The following is an 18,221-nucleotide window of genomic DNA, read 5'->3' on the forward strand; positions in this document are numbered from 1 at the left end:
TATTTGATTTATTTGATTTATTTGATTTATTTGATTGATTTAATTCATTTGATTCATTTGATTCATTTGATTCATTTGATTCATTTGATTCATTTGATTCATTTGATTCATTTGAATCATTTGAATCATTTGATTCATTTGATTCATTTGATTCGTTTGATTCGTTTGATTCGTTTGATTCATTTGATTCATTTGATTCATATGATTCATTTGATTCATTTGATTCATTTGATTCATTTGATTCATTTGATTCGTTTGATTCGTTTGATTCATTTGATTCATTTGATTCATTTGATTCATTTGATTCATTTGATTCATTTGATTCATTTGATTCATTTGATTCATTTGATTCATTTGATTCATTTGATTCATTTGATTCATTTGATTCATTTGATTCATTTGATTCATTTGATTCATTTGATTCATTTGATTCATTTGATTCATTTGATTCATTTGATTCATTTGATTCATTTGATTCATTTGATTCATTTGATTCATTTGATTCATTTGATTCATTTGATTCATTTGATTCATTTGATTCATTTGATTCATTTGATTCATTTGATTCATTTGATTCATTTGATTCATTTGATACATTTGATTCATTTCATTCATTTCATTCACTTGATTCATTTGATTCATTTGAATCATTTGAATCATTTGATTCATTTTATTCATTTGATTCATTTTATTCATATCTTTAATTTTATGCATTTCATGTTCAGTTATTCGTTTTATTTCATTCAATGTGTTAGTATGAGTCAATTTATTCTATTAGTCTTAGAACTATATCTAAATATAATCTTAATTTTTATTTAATAACCTAATCTAATTTGATTCGTGTATATTATAATTTTGATTTACATTAATTTTCCTACTCATTTTATGAATTTAAAAACCTATTATTTCATTTTTTGCTTTACTTTTTTATTTCGTTCGTTTTGTTGATTTCTATAATTTATTCAGTTTATTCGAGATTTTATTCGTGCAAGACTAGAAACTGTTTTCATCCCACCTCTAGTTGGGTGCATACTTCTCGTGAGTTCTGCAAACTAATACAATAGTGAAATGTGTAAGAAATGTCTCATCTCACTACTAGGTGGATTAAATCGGTTTTTTTCGATTATCTGCTTTAACAACACCTTAAATTATTTTATTGTTAACTCACGCGAAATATCCGATGTGCTTTCATTGATGACGAGCACTTTCCTTTCATACGAACACTTAATGTTTCGAACGGAACCTTTAATCGTTTAGAGGTTGATCGAATAGTTGAACCATCTTGAAAAGCTGCAATTGCGTTTTTTGTATCCTTTTCACTTCGTTTTGGCTTCTTTTGCACATAACTACGCACCATTTTCCTGTCAACAAAATTCAAATTTACATTAAAGTAGTGACCTATAGTACCCCTAAACGACTGATTTTTCTTGCCACCAAGCGAACGTATGACCGTATTTTTTTCAAAACTAAAAACACCAAAAAACTCACTTGACAATTTTTTACATTGATTAAATTTTGTTTCTAGAATTTCGAGGCATCTTTAATAAGTAGCATCTCTAAACTGAAAAGAAAATTCTTGCGATTCCACAATACAACTTTATGATGTTCAGATAGAAAATACATATAACATTGTTATTAAATTTCTAATTAGAATCGGCTGTGTAACTGGAGCCGAAAATTCAGGCTGAACTTACTGGGGCCCCTGATGGAGATATAACAATTACCTTTGAATGGGCCGTTAATTTTTAAACAACTTTAACGCTCTGTTCTCCGTCCGATGGTATTTCTATCTTTCGTTCACCCGAAAAAAAGATTTTTGTCGAAAACAAGATTAATATTTCTTTTTCGAGTTAAAAACGTTTAAATTTATTGATTGAAAATCGGCTTCGTAACGGGCAGTTGGTGAGGGAAAGCCGGCATATTTGTTTTGGTTATGCCATTAGAAGCCGGACGGAAAGGAAAGGCTCATGATCGCACGAGAACGAGCGAGAAAGAGATAGTAGTGCAAATTAGCGAATGCGTTACGTACATTTTGAACCTCAATAACTTTCCTTCTACTAAACGGATTGCTAATCTTGTTTCATAAATCGGAAGGAAAACGATCAACGCTTGCTACCGATACGTTGTTTGCTGGAAAAAGGATTTATTAGGAAGTTCCTTTTATTAATTTGTATAATTAAAAATAATTATATAAGAGCAGTCTACTTTCTACTTCTGCCGCAGTCAGACGTGAAGAGCTATGCGTCTGCGATATCCGCCAAAATCGAGCCCACACAAGAGCTTCCTCCGGAGGAAGAGTACGGGTTCCTGGCTGGCTTGATTTTTGGTACTGCTATTTAAGCTCAGACTAAACGCGTGCCAGCCTATCAACGCATGGTGGGACAAAGAGTTTCGACGACGGGTTACCCGCTAACTATCGACAGTACGGGACGTTTGAAACGTGAATGAAGAGTTTGATGAAAACCAAGAAACGTAGTTACTGGCGCTGGTTCGTTGACGGACTTGCGAGAGAAATATCGATGTATGCGGCGTATGTGAAACCGAAATAGTACTAACGAGATCGTGAAATATTCAAACCGTTGGACATTCGATTTCGCCAAGTTTGTCCGTATTCCGCCTCGGAACAGGAGATCCACCATGCCACGTCCTCTCACGATAGCGCGAACGAAGCACCTTTTTCTATGGTGGAGTTCTCATTTGCTCTCTGATCGGGTAACAATAAAACCCCAAGGCCAGATAGGATTAAATTCAACTTGTTGAAGAATCCAATGCCAGGAAACGATTGTTGAATTTATTTAATAAATTTCTTGATGGTAACATTGTTCCTCGTGATTGGAGGCAAGTGATGCTCATCGCTATCCAAAAATCAGCCTCCGACCAGAATTCGTTCCGACCGATTGAAATGCTGTCCTGTATCAGGAAGTTATGCGAGAAAATGTTCTTATACCGTCTAGACAATTGGGTCAAAGCAAATGGCTTGCTGTCAGACACACAATTTGGCTTTCGCAAAGGTAAAGGGACGAATGTCTTGCATTGCTCTCAACAGACATTGAAATGACCTGTGCAAGCAAAGAACAGATGACATCAGTTTTCTTCAGTTTTGATTCAGTTTCTATCAAAATTTTTCCTGAGAAGCTGCACCAGCATAGTCCTTCACCGCTTTTATGCAACTTTTTGCTAAAATTCTCTGAAACACATGCATTTTTGGCATGGCGATTTATGGACATCACGAATTAGCTACATGGGTCTTACCTAGGGATCATGGTTAAGCGTCCTACTCTGCAACTTTTACGTGAATGACATTGACGGATGTCTTATCAATTTCTGCACGACGTCGATTTGCACGGACCATTGAAAGATATCTTTGCGTAGGAAACTGAGCTAGTCATATTTTTAAGGATGCGTGAACCCGCGCAACTGCAGCTTCAACTAAAGGGTCAAACTATTGTTCAGTTGTTTTAGCTTCCAAATATCACGGTTGTCGGTATATTCAATCAAAACCTCAACGCCTTATTCAAACTCAATGATCCTGCTTTAGTTTACGCCGCAGAACGTGCTGTTACTCAGTATACCCTAGAGATTATTGATGTTTTGCCCACCGATCAGACCGTTCAGCGAAACCTAGATAGCACATTTCATATTTTCTGGGAAAAATATGGGAGCTCCTGCGTTTTTTTGTCTGTGAGATCGTTTTAAAATTAATTTAAAGTTTATATTAGTTAATTCCGAACCAAATTCGATCACCAAAACTGATTTTAATTAAATGAAGTTATTATTTTACGAATTATGCAATTTTCATTTCAAAATTGAAATTTCAGACATCCCCGAAATTTTTTCCGGGATCTGTCCCTGGCCACATGATAGTTTTATTTATAGGTCGGAAAACCATCACCATTCGAACATTTCAACTTACTGCTAGGAAGATCGATCGAATGTATCTTTTTTGTTCGACATTCTCCACCTCTTCGACCCTTTTGAATCTTGCTGTTTATTCTCTAGCAAGAGTTTGATACCATGTGGTGGTTTTTGATTGCGCCTGTCGTTCTCCTCAAATCCGCACACACGCACCCAACTACTTTATCGGTGAGCGATTTATTTTATTTGTTAAGTCAAAATTAAAATTAAGAAAAAATATCCCCTCCTTCTACCCATCCACAGCCAATCTGCGGCTAATAAATAAAGATTTAATGATTTTGGTCAAAAACCTATGTTTATTTTGTTAATTTATCATACACCAAAGAGTGATTCGAGGGAATAAGTAATCGATGTTCCCTCAGGTTGCGCTTGCATAGCTCGCTTGTTGTATGTGAAAAAGGAACCTGTCCAGTCGGTCCGGCTTGATCATTAGGGGAGGAAACACAATTTATCATCGGTCCATTTCTTGCGCCTTCGGAATTTCGCTCGCATGTGATTTTTATTGTCTGAGAAAATCCTGCCGGATCCTGAGCACAATAGTCGGAGAGTGCATGCCAAGTCCCAGTCACATAAATAAAGTTTCGAGGATTTCCAAATTAACAGCGCCACTGTCTAAAGGAGGGGTTTTATCCCGAATCTAGTGCGGCGTTTGTAGATACATACAACATACGCATTGGGGGAGAAAATCTCGGATCATAAAATATATTATTCATTGCATCTCGGGCTCTTCATTTGGCCTGTCTCGCCTGGCAACTGTGATGTGGTACTTTAATCAGAACATACCGTCATCATTGTAGATTGTTGTGCTGTTTTATGCCACCGTGGACAACCTGTTCGGTTTTCTGTACCCGGCAACCGAAGAATAGCCCGGATAGGTATTAAATTTCATCCCTTATGTTGTAATATAAAGCAGCCAGGAGACAATATTGTGACGCACGGAGAGGGGCCCAACATTTCGGCGGTTCCATTATTTTCCGGCAGTCCTAAAGTGGGATTAAAATTCACTTTATGCAATGTGCAGCAGCGCACTGTACACGGTGTAGAGTGAGGCTCTGGGCCCGGTGCTGATGACGATGAAAGATGCCAAAAGTGAGCTTTGCGCTGGAGTGGAAATGCAACCATATGGCATGGAAACCGCAAAAGAACCTTAACGGGTAGGAGGAGGGGTGAGCTTGTGGCTTTTGTGTTTAGCGGGATGTTTTCGGTAACGCTAATTAAAACAAATTGAACGACCATGCGGTGGCAATATGCTGAGAATTAAATCACACATTCGGGACTGCGTGGATTCAGAGCACGATTATGTCAGATCGAGAGCAGCAGTGGTTCATGGAACCATTGTGCGGGATATATTTCCCAAGTTCGGTGTTTTAATATACGCGGATTACCAATAGTTGCAGTCGTGGATTATTTTCCTTATTTAGATGCCAACCGCAATAAAATGTTATCCAATGTTTTTGCTTAGTTGATCATATTAAAATCATGCAAAAATTTGTTTCATCCTTGGGAATTTGCATAAAATGCAACTGAAATTATTATTTTCCTTAAAATTGAAGCTCTCTGGCACCAATAGTGGAGAAAATGCTTGTTGAATTGGAAGTTACCTAACTATTGGTGCAAGTATTCGTAAATTTTCCTAAAAACACAGCTATAATGCCACCTTTTCGTTTCGTTCATAACGCCGAAATATGAAGTGAGAAGTATTTCAATCTTATGAAATCTACTTGTTAGGAGTCTGGTAACCCTTCTTATTACTTTTTATTGAGATACAGTGAAAAGTGTCAGATTGGTGAAGAGTTTTTTGAAAAAAATGCGGCGATTTCCCTTTGAATAATAAAACTAGCTCGATTTTGAAAAAAAAATACTCTAGATCCTATAAGTTGGTGATGCAAATTTGTAAAACAACTATTTTTAATACGAAAAGTTTATTTATGAGTGGTAAAAACTACAAAGAAAAAGACCTGTTTTAATCCACCTAGCGGTGCAATTGTGCCTTTCTCATTTGTCTAAACTATGGCACGGAGGCTTTTTATGTTCAACATAATCGTGGAAATGTCCATTACATTCTTAGTACACTTTGCACTTATACACAATGGCATGCCAGCCACGAACTTGATGAGCTACGTGTCGACGGTGAAACACTTGAAACAAAAAAATATCATACTCCTTTAGCCTAATCAGCATTAGATCAATGTTATCTGCTTGCTAGATCATTTTGTCATGCGGAGCTGGGTATGTGAAGAGGGCGAAAGTCCCATGAACGAACGACTCCCCAGCTTAAATTAGTATGCTTTGTGATATAGTGGTGGTTTAAAGATGATGGGGTTGAAAGGGAGGGGTATGAGGGCTGGATGGGGTGGTGGTCTGAGGGGTGATTTAAGGAGATTTTTAAGGGAGTGGCGCGAACAGTAGAGGGGGGGGGGGGTGTAACCCCTCTCCGTAAACCATCAACTACGCCCCTGTTAAAATCCAGAAACCCTAAACGAGTCAAAAAAAAAATTTGGCCCTCCGGGATTAGGTTGACGTTTTTCAGAGTGATTGCATAACCTTTCTATATGAGAAAGGCAAAAAAGTGCCAAAATCCAAAAAAGTGAATCGTCGTCAAATGTTTCGAGTTTGCATCAAATCTCGACGTTTCATGCACCTTGAACACATTTGCACCTTTCATTTGAGACTCAGTTTGGGCAAATCGGTCCAGCCATCTCTGATAAAAATGAGTGACATTATTTGACACATACGCACATACATACACACACACATACAGACTTTTTCCGATCTCGACGAACTGAGTCGAATGGGATATGTATGACACTCGGCCCCCGGGCCGGGATTAGGTTGACGTTTTTCAGAGTGATTGCATAACCTTTCTATATGAGAAAGGCAAAAATGAAATGAATAAATGAACGTCTGCAATCTGTGGTCTCATTTTTCAACTTATCCTCAGAATCCAGGGGTTATTTACTGTTAATCAGGTAATAACCAGTAACTCGCCTTAATTTCTTTCTGAATTTGCGATTCAGCTCGATTTGTCTTTATATTTCCACCAATTTCGTTGGAAATACATCAAACATTACGAAAATTGACGTTTTCTAACGGCGGTACGGGCGGTACCAAGTATATTTTCTAAACATTATATTATTACGAAATAAATGTAAATATATTCTAAACTAAGTGAAAAAACCGTGTTTCTATTAATATAACATCCATTAATAGCCCTAAACTCTAGGCCTTATAAAGGGTTAAAGAATAGATTCGTGTTAGCTCTTCATGAATTCAAACATGTACATAAAAATTCAAAAGGCTGAATTGTTTCTTTTCCTTCAAGAGAATTCGAGAAAAACAAATCTGGGGCTATTATTTTTTTCAAGAAATTTCTTTTGTTTGAATTACACTGTTGACGAGGGCATTGAGATTTTTTTCATTTTCATTGTGACACATGTCAAAGTTTACTTGAAGTTTCTGCCATTACCACGATGGTGAAATACCAAACAAAACGACAGGTAAAATATAAATTTATAATATCACAACTGATTAACAAAAAGAGAGATAATAATAGCTGAAAAACGAAAACGTTGAAACCTGTGTACAATGTACAAAAACAAAGCATATTAAAAATGATTTAGTTAAAAAAAACTATAGGCGACTTTAACGGAAAAATAAATAGCGATTTTTGTCATTTATTTTAAATGAAACATAACACACAAACAATTGTTTGTGCGAGTGAATCGCGAATCGATCTAAAGAATCGACTCTTGAAAAAGAGTGAATAAGCAACGGTTTTTTTCTTTTTTTTTGAAGTTGCGATTCTGTAAAAAAAACCGTTGAACGACTTAGTTGAATGTTTAATTTCAGCACTTGGAAGGGAATGTTTAATTGTAAAAGTTACCAATTTCTGCGAGCATTTAACGCAACCAGCATTTCAACGCCTGCCTCATTCATTCATTTCCAAGCTGAGTGAAGTTTCACGGAGAATGGAGTTCAGAGGAAACATAAATTCAATTGCCATCAAAAGCATTTATTAGTTTTATGTGAACAAATTGAAGGCAGTAGGGTGCATCTTTTACACTTTAGAACATAAGTGAACTGCACAATCAAAGTCTGGTGCATTTTTTTGCTCGATAACCCCACTCAGATCCAACACAGTAACAAAATTCAGTTTGAAACTGAAATTGAACATGAACTGAAAATAACTGAATGAATGCGCAGCACCGAACGAATGAAGAGCGATGATCCTAACAATATGCCACCAAATGGAACAAGTTTAATATATATATATATATATATATATATATATATATATATATATATATATATATATATATATATATATATATATATATATATATATATATATATATATATATATATATATATATATATATATATATATATATATATATATATATATATATATATATATATATATATATATATATATATATATATATATATATATATATATATATATATATATATATATATATATATATATATATATATATATATATATATATTTATAAACTTGTTCCATTTGGTGGCATATTGTTAGGATCATCGCTCTTCATTCGTTCGGTGCTGCGAATTCATTCAGTTATTTTCTATTTGATTATATAGTTTTGTTTGCATTACATTTCTGTTTTAGTATATTGGGTGTTCAGCCACAAGTGGTGACTTTTCATCCCTATTGTTTGCATGATTCAGTTAATTATCATTAAGATATAATATGCTTTCGCAGTTAAGTTTTTTTTCAGTAGGATCCTACTTGTCTTGTGAATAAGGAGTTAAACAAATCTTATAAACTAACTTATAAACAATAAAGAGAGCTAATCGTTGAAATTGAAGATTGCAACGATTTTTGTCGGAAGTTGCTTATAATACTGGTCGTCATAATTCCTAATGTTTCTATGTTTGCGAGTCTGTGCAACTCATTTGTGCTAAACCAGGGAGGACGCTTCAAAATCATTTTCAGAATTTTATTCTGAATCCTTTGAAGCGTTTTCTTCCTAGTAGCACAACAACTTGCCCAGATTGGCACGGCATATAGCATTGCCGGTCTAAATATGTGTTTAAAAATTAATAGTTTGTTTTTTAGGCAGAGCCTAGAATTCCTATTTATAAGAGGGTATAAACATTTTAAATATTTGTTGCATTTTGTTTGGATTCCTTCAATGTGATCCTTAAAAGTGAGTTTTTTATCGTAAATCAAACCCAAGTATTTAACTTGATCTGACCACGTTAAATTCAAACCATTAAATTTAATAATATGGTTATTATTTGGTTTAAGAGAAGAAGCTCTTGGCTTATGCGGAAACACAATCAATTGTGTTTTGCCGTATTAGTGGAAATTTTCCATTTTTTCAGGTAATCATTGAAAATATTCAAGCTTCTTTGCAGTCGAATGCAGATAATACGAAGACTCCTACCAGTGACTGAGATGCTAGTATCATCACAGAAAAAAGACTTTTTACAGCCTGTAGGTAGATTTGGAAGAGGTAAAAATATTGTAAAGGATTGGTGCGACGCTTAATCCTTGAGGAACGCCTGCTTCAACAGGTAGCTTATTAGATTTACAATTCTGATAAGAAACCTGTAGGGTACCGATAGTAAGATTATTTTTAATTATCTTTATTATGTTTATTGGAAAATTGAAATCCCACATTTTGGCAATTAATCCTTTGTGGCAAACACTGTCGAAAGCTTTTTCGATGTCTAGAAGGGCAACTCCAGTGGAATAGCCCTCTGAGATATTTGTCTTTATCATGTTAGTTACTCTCACAAGTTGATGAGAAGTTGAATGTCCAAACTGCTCAGGAAGAAAAATAGAATTCTCATTGACATGTGACATCATTCCAGTTAGGATGATTTACTAATAGAAGAGAGTAAACTAATTGGTCGATAGCTAGATGCTTCTGCTGGGTTTTTATCTGGCTTCAAAATAGGAATAACCTTGGCATTCTTCCATCTTTCAGGGAAGTATGCTAATTCAAAACATTTGTTGAATGTTTTGACCAAGTATCTCATCATAGTTTGTTCCATCAATATCGTCTAGAGACAATACTTGATTTGAAACGTTTTCATATTTTTGTGAGACTTCGGTTTCAATAGAACTCACAACGTTGAGATTAAAATGATGAACTCCTGAGCAAGTTTTTGAGCTTTTTCTTCGTTTGTAAGAAGTATGTGGTCACCTTCCTTCAAAGCTGGAATTGGTGAGGTTTCTTAAGAACCTTAGAAAGTTTCCAGAAAGGTTTAGAATTTGGCTTGATTTGTTCAACCTCTTTCGCGAAATTTTCATTTCTTAAGAGTGTGAATCCATGCTTAATTTCTTTTTGTAGTTTCTGATAGATACATTACATAGCAGGATCACGAGATCGTTGATATTGACGTCTTCGAACATTCTTCAAGCGAATCAGAAGTTGAAGATCATCGTCAATAATAGGAGTATTAAATTTTGTCTGTGTTTTTGGTACTGATAAATTTCTAGCATCAACAATAGAATTATTTATATTTTGTAATACCGTTTCAATATCAGCTTTATTTTGTAAATCAAGGTCATGATTAAAATTATTCTCAATATAATTTTTGTACCTTTCCCAATTCGCTTTGTGACAATTGAACACTAAGCTAATGGAATTGGAAACAGCTTCTTGAGAAAGTGAAAATGTTACTGGAAGATGATCAGAATCAAAGTCAGCATGTGTAATCAATGCGCTACAAATGTGACTTTGATCTGTCAAAACCAAAGCAATTGTTGATGGATTCCTTGCAAACGAATAGCACGTAGGACAATTCGGGAACAAAATGGAATAATAACCAGCAGAGCAATCATTAAAAAGTAGTTTACCGTTGGAATTGATTTGAGCATTATTCCAGGCTCGGTGTTTGGCGTTAAAATCACTGATTATGAAGAATTTTTATCGATTTCTTGTAAGTTTTAACATTGCTCGCCAGTGCACTGAAAAGGCAAATAGGCTGCAGCAATAAAAATGATACCAAGATCAGTTTCAATTTCGATACCCAAACTCTCGATCACCTTGGTGTCAAGAGACGGAGTAACGGAATGTTTGATCCTGCGATTAACCGCTATTGCGATTCCTTCGTTGAATCCAACAATTCGATCAAATCGATGAATAACAAAATTAGAGTTATTCTTCAATTTAATATTTGGTTTTAAAAAAGTTTCGGTCACAACGGCTATATGCTTATTATGTATCCTCAAGAAGTTGAAAAACTCGTCTTTGCACGTTTTTAATGAACGAGCATTCCAATTTAATAAATTTAAGCGATTATTTAAAGTCATTATTAAATTTTAATTTCATTACAATTTTGTTAGCTAATTTCCACCCCGCTTGAAAAGCTTCAAACATGGAGGTAGAATTTAACATAGCAATCATCATAGGTAACATAGATTCTTGCACGTATTTTAATTTTTCTTCCTATATGCTACCTAGAACCATTGGACTAAAGGAAGCGTTAGGTGCAAACGAATTTGTAGGCGTGGTAGTGGTAGCCGCTGGAAAAATTTTCATGAAAACTCGAAAATATAAGTATACAGTATTATTCTGTGACTATCAATGATCAAATTCCTAGAACAAATGGATGCTCTAAAGTTTGAGATACAGCAGGTTTTTTGATAAATACAAGTATAGGTTGAAATATCAATATTTTGCTCTGTTGTCCCCTAACGCGACATTTTCACCTCTCAGAATGAAATGATAACCTGAAAAAACAACGAATCCATAACATTAACGCTTTGTTTGGAATTTTTAAAGTATTCAATTCAGTTTTTTGAGCATACGTCGTACGATTTTTCAAATGACGAGCTATTAACAGTTGCATGATGCGTGCAAACGTTGTCCCCTAATGATAGAATGTGTCTTTAGCGTGATGCTAGTTCAGAGTTTTTCACGAAAATGGACTATATTTAAAATGGGAACTGATGATGCAAAATTACACAACAAACGTCTACACAAAATTCCAATTAGGAAAACTTATTCGATTTGTGAAATGATACTATTGAGATCCATTGGCGTGCGCACTGGGGGGGTCTAGGGGAGTCTATTCCCCCCCCCCCTAATGTATTGCAATTTTTCAAAAAATTAATTTAATAGGTATGATTACAATGTTGCAGACATACGAGAAACATGTGAAACTTCCTGTATATCTCATTTTGTTTAAGCAAGCCATATAATCTTGAACCGCCTCGATAAAATCAACAGTTGGCGCAAGTTCGTTGAAATCAGGAATCTCTACCGATAACAAGATAAGGTTGCTGTGAGAAAGCGGTAGCTGAAGCAAAGATACGTTACCGACTTAAACATACAACAGTGCTGGTGATCATTTTTTTGCTTTGCATAAAAAATATAAACTTTTTATTGCAAATGATGAATGCAGTCGATAAAGGCGTATATGGCGGTTCCAAGATGTACTACATGGAAAGCGATAACAAAAGAAACTTAAAAGTAATATAATCTTAGAAAAACTTTTGGAATTATATAGATGTTATTTGTTTGGATAAAAACTTATTTTACTTCTATCTTTTTTTCCTTTCAACGGCGTTAAATCAGCTAGAGATTACTAAGTAGAAAAATGATAAAACATTTAGTTATCAAAGGATTTGGAATACATAGATTGGAAAGCTGTCAGTTCTCTTGGTAAAGCGGGACGACTCTTCTGTTGCCGTGAGACATGTTGGTAGATTTGAGCAATTCGTAGTAACTCTGCACAAGTTCGACTCCTATCAGCAAAACGTTAGTCCAGAAGATTTGAAGCCTGTTCCTAATGACCCTATTACTTCTTGTTTTCCGAACTGTATATTTACAATCCTTGCTCTCACTTGAGAAATATGGCTCTAAATTTTCATAAGTTTCCCTAGTAATTACTAGCTAATTTAATGTTGTTAAAAAGGATAAAAACATTGAAGTTAGACTCTTCTGTTGCCGTGAGACATGTTGGTAGATTTGAGCAATTCGTAGTAACTCTGCACAAGTTCGACTCCTATCAGCAAAACGTTAGTCCAGAAGATTTGAAGCCTGTTCCTAATGACCCTATTACTTCTTGTTTTCCGAACTGTATATTTACAATCCTTGCTCTCACTTGAGAAATATGGCTCTAAATTTTCATAAGTTTCCCTAGCTTCCCTAGTAATTACTAGCTAATTTAATGTTGTTAAAAAGGATAAAAACATTGAAGTTAGAAGATTCATTTATAGAAAAAAGTTTCATTTATGTTTCTGAAACATCTGAGGAACGACGTTCATAAGACGATCAGTTCAGCAGTCACATGACTATCGGATAACACACAAGGAAACTGATTCAATAGCGAGTGTCGCTTATTGCTCACACTGGTTATACACTCAAGTTTTTTAACGCGTTTTTTTTTTGCGCGGTATTTTTTTACGCGGTTTTTTTTATGCGGATTTTGAAATTTACGCGGTTTTCATTTACGCGGATTTTGAAATTTACGCGGTTTTTGAAATTTACGCGGTTTTCGTTTACGCGGATTTTGGAATTTACGCGGTATCCATCAACGAGGTTCCCTTTAACGCGGATTCTTAAATTTAAGTGGTCTTCATTTACGCGGATTTTGAAATTTACGCGGTTTTCATTTACGCGGATTTTGAAATTTACGCGGTTTTCATTTACGCGGATTTTGAAATTTACGCGGTTTTCATTTACGCGGCATGTATCCCCCGAGTGTATGTTGGAACAGTGTAGTGGCTGCGAGCCGATAAAAAAGACGATCATGACAAGGGCACATAAGGCTTGAGAATTATGGACTAGCATGTCAGAGGCAGTGTAAAAAACGACATGAAGTGATCCATGGAATGGTTGGACGGTTTCATATGGCTTATCTACAAACTCGATAATTAACATAACACGCCTCAATATCGCCTATAAGCTACTCTCCTATGTTCTGTTTAGCAAACAACGTAAATTGACGAATATTTTGTTTTGTTTTGAATATTTTGGTTACGAGAAGACAAACGACGGACGATTGCCTTATGACAATACTACTTGCGGGCTGGTCATCAGATTAAAATACAAATTGAATCATGCAGACGCACTCGAAAATACGATACGATACAGTGTACGAAGAAACAAAACCATAATCACATGCTTCTTGGCTTCATGGAAGACTTCGGAATTGGTGGCCGATCACAGATCCGTCGAAGATGACTTAATATAAATTCAGCCCAACTACTATTAAATATTTACTATTAAATATTACTCAGATGAAGAAATGAAAATGGCCTTGAAGCACGAACAACGAGCTGTATGGATTATACATGCACGCTTACGTGAGTAAAGTAGATAACCTGCAAGGCGTTGTCTACTTTTGGGGAAAGTGTTGCTCTCACTGGAGGTACTGGAAAGTGGTACCCTGGAAAACTCTAATGCATTCGACCATGGTTCGCATCAAATCCCCGGATCAGTCTACTTTCTACTTATGCCGCAGTCAGACGTACAATCGAGCCAAGTGAACAACAGGCCTCTCGATCTAGTGTGCATTGTCTCGAGAACAAAGGAAATATCGGATTATTTTTGTCATCATGAGTAAAGTTGACGAAAAAGCTCTACTCCGACCCAACGCTGCGGTCGTTGACTTTAAATTTTGTTTAAAACGACCGAGTTTTAGTGAAGTGGAATACCTTCTGAAGGTAAAAATGCAACTTAGGCTTGCGGAAGTCTTGTACCTTCAGTATCATCATCTTCGCAATGTAGTGTTAATATCATTCAACACGTTAGCACAAACCGAGCGTTTCGTTTTGAAGAACAACTTAAAACACGTGGTTGAAAGTGACAACGTTGGAATTAAGATTCCCGTATACATTGAGAATGATAATATAGATGTAAGGTTATATGACCTATCACCTCGTACCCCTCCTGAGCCAATTGCAATATGCATGTCGCAATATGGAGAAGTAGAATCCGTCACACCTGATACTTGGAGGAACTTCTTCCCAGGTACTCCTAACGGCTTTTTTGTAGTGAGGATGCGGGTTGAAGGGCCTAGACCCTCCTACTTGGCAATAAAACTCAAAACTCACGGAACTACAATTATGCAAACTACGCTATGCACCCATGAGGGGCAAACTCCTACGTGCAAGTATTGTAATCAGACAGCTCATCATGGACAACCTTGCGCGGAAGATGCAGAGGACAATGCATCTCAACCGATTACCAACTCATCTACGGCAAACCAACCTAAAACAGAATTTTCAATACCAATGCCTGAACCACAAACGGTGGACAAATTCGTGGCAGCTGTTCTGATCATAAGGACAACCGCAAAAGAATCATCCAGCACCCCAAAAGCAACTGTAAGCAACATCGGCAACGAATGCAGTAACAATGACGACGGATTTACACTGATCAACAATAAGTCCAAGAAGCAAGGGATCCCGGACACCAAGCCAGCTTCGACCGGGACGTGAAAAACAGGAGAGAATTAAATGACCCCCCTGACGCTGTTTGCCAACAGACCTCGCGAAAAAAGGTCTCCGCTCGCAATAAAAAGTTGCGCGCACGAGATCCAATTAATTAATTCTTGATTGTATTTTTATTTTTACATGTAATGTAAACGTATAAAAGATCCACGGCTCCGTTAAGCTACCGCTATGAGCCGTGTCAAATAAACGAATTAAAAAAAATCCCCGGATTGTTCGGTCGCTATAAATAGCTCTGGTTTACGAAAGTAATTAATTTATTCTTTCTATTATAATTAAATTTTTTTCAGAAAGACGATTTAGATAAATCTCTTTAAAAAAAATTTTAATCCTATGTGCAGGGTTGGGAAACGAATCGAAGTGAGCTGCGTACAATGCAATCGATTTACCAACTACGCTATGCCCGCCACCAAAACACGATTTTCTTTTTTCTACTTGGTTCTCGGAGTTGCTCAGAAGTTGTTCAGAAGCTTTCGTTTGTGTTCATTTTTTTATAAAATGCATTAGATTTTCACACAATACTATAGATACTTTTTTAAGGAATTGAAAAAGTAATTTCTTTTGGTGAAACTTTCGATCAGAAAAATAGATATAAAAAAATCAAAGTCAGATTTTTGTTTTACATTTCTTACAAAAGAAATGTATAGGATTCGCTCAAACTTTGACAACTTTTTCCGAGGCCCGGAGGGCCGAGTCTCACATACCAATCGACTCAGCTCGACAAATTGAGACAATGTCTGTATGTGTGTGTGTGTGTATGTGTGTATGTATGTATGTACAAAATGTCATGTAATTATCTCAGCAATGGCTGAGCCGATCTTAATGAAATTAGTTTCAAATGAAAGGTCTAACGTTGCCATTTGACACTATTATTTTTGATTTTCGATATGTTGTTTACTTTCTGAGATATGGGCGATTTTGTCAAAACACAGCAGGTTTTTTGCAAATAACTTTCAAACAATACAATATTGTCCCACAAACTGCACATAAATAGAAAGCTTGTAAAAATACCTTTCTAACAAGCTATAGACTGTCTAAATCTGTACACGAGCGGCGGAGATATTAGACATTTTGTATTTTTAGTCCTCGCTTACCAATTTCCACTAACTAAAAATGAGATTGTTTCATACAGAGTATTGCTTTACTGGTGTTTTAGGGGCAAAACTAAACCGATTTTGAATATCTGGGTATGAAAACACATCTACGTGATTCAAGGAATTCGATGTTGAGAACATTTTGTGAATTACCTTTATAATAAATGAACTATTTCTCAAAAATCAATATATAAGTTCACTTCAAAGACAAAATAATGCGTTGATAAAGAAACAGTGAGTTCTAGTATTGATTCCTTGGATTAGGCATTGCGTTCAATCATGAGGTAAATGTTGGATGGTATATCAATACACAGATCAACAAGTAATTCACCTAGTAGTGAGATAAAAGATTTCTAATATAATTATACTTGTGGCGTCACCGAAAGCAACTGTATGTTTGAAACCCAAAAATCTAGCGAAAATTTAGCTCTTTTGCAAGATTTAGGTTATACTGGTTATGGCGCAAAAAGTACTACTTACATTATTTATGATAAGAATGTAAGAATCAATATATCATAATAATATACCTATACAAATAATGTCACTGCATTAACCATCATTTGCCATTCCTCACACGCCCCCCCCCTCATCTCTCTCTCTCTCTCTCTCTCTCTCTCTCTCTCTCTTTCTCTCTCTGTCTCTCTTCTATCGCATCTATCTAGCTATTTCTGTATCCATTTCTAAGTTGTGTGATAAGATCTTCTGCCAATCTGAAATATTTATTAATTGTAATTGCGAAGGTTTGAGAAAACAAAACTATTTTTTGTCTGCTGCTACATCAACTCAACTTTAATTCAATTGTATTCAATGCCTGTATCTACACTATAATTAAGGAAATTCATGGCTATATCAGAAAAAATATTTGGCTTAACTGGGTTATATGAAAGTTTAACGATGGAAATTTTTAAAAGAGACATTCCACGTGCGATATTTAAACTATTCGTATCTCTATTGAATTTTGAATGAAATATATACTCAAAGACTGAAAGCTGAAGCCAGGATTTCGAAGACAAAATACATGAGAGGAAGAGGTTCTAGAGACGACAATGTGAACCTCCCACCCGAGTTCGGATTGACGGTGACGAAATCGAGATGGTCGACGAATTCATGTATTTGGGCTCACTGGTAACCGACGACAATGATAACAGCTGAGAAATTCAGAGACGGATCATAGCGGGAAATCGTGCCTACTTTGGACTCCAGAGGACGCTCCGGTCGAACAAAATTCGCCGCCGCACGAAGTTGATTATCTTCAAGACGCTGATTAGATCGGTGGTCCTCTACGGCCACGAGACCTGGACTATGCTCGTGGAGGACCAACGCGCCCTTGTAGTTTTCGAACGAAAAGTGTTGCGTACCATCTATGGTGGCGTGCAGATGGAAGACGGAACGTTGCGCAGGCGAATGAACCATGAGTTGTATCAGCTGCACATTCGTTGTATTGGTACGAACTTTCATGAAAAATAACGGATCAAAAACCAAAAATATCCACAAATTAGATCCAGGAAAAGAAGTCCCCAAAGTACCCACTCTCGATGGGGGATGCAACTATAATATGTCTTCTAACTTATCGTCGTCCATATTTGGATATACTGACTAGTTTGAACCATTTCCTTTTCACAATATTGGTCTGTATAGGACTTATTTATCCATATTTCCTGCACGAGAATTCCGAACGAAACAATACAAACACGGCTTTTATGCAATCGACATAGCCTAGACATTTCACACTATTTACTTCAATGCAAATAAAAACTTTGAAATAT

Source organism: Topomyia yanbarensis, chromosome 3, assembly GCF_030247195.1.
Source record: "Topomyia yanbarensis strain Yona2022 chromosome 3, ASM3024719v1, whole genome shotgun sequence".
Lineage (NCBI taxonomy): Eukaryota > Metazoa > Arthropoda > Insecta > Diptera > Culicidae > Topomyia > Topomyia yanbarensis.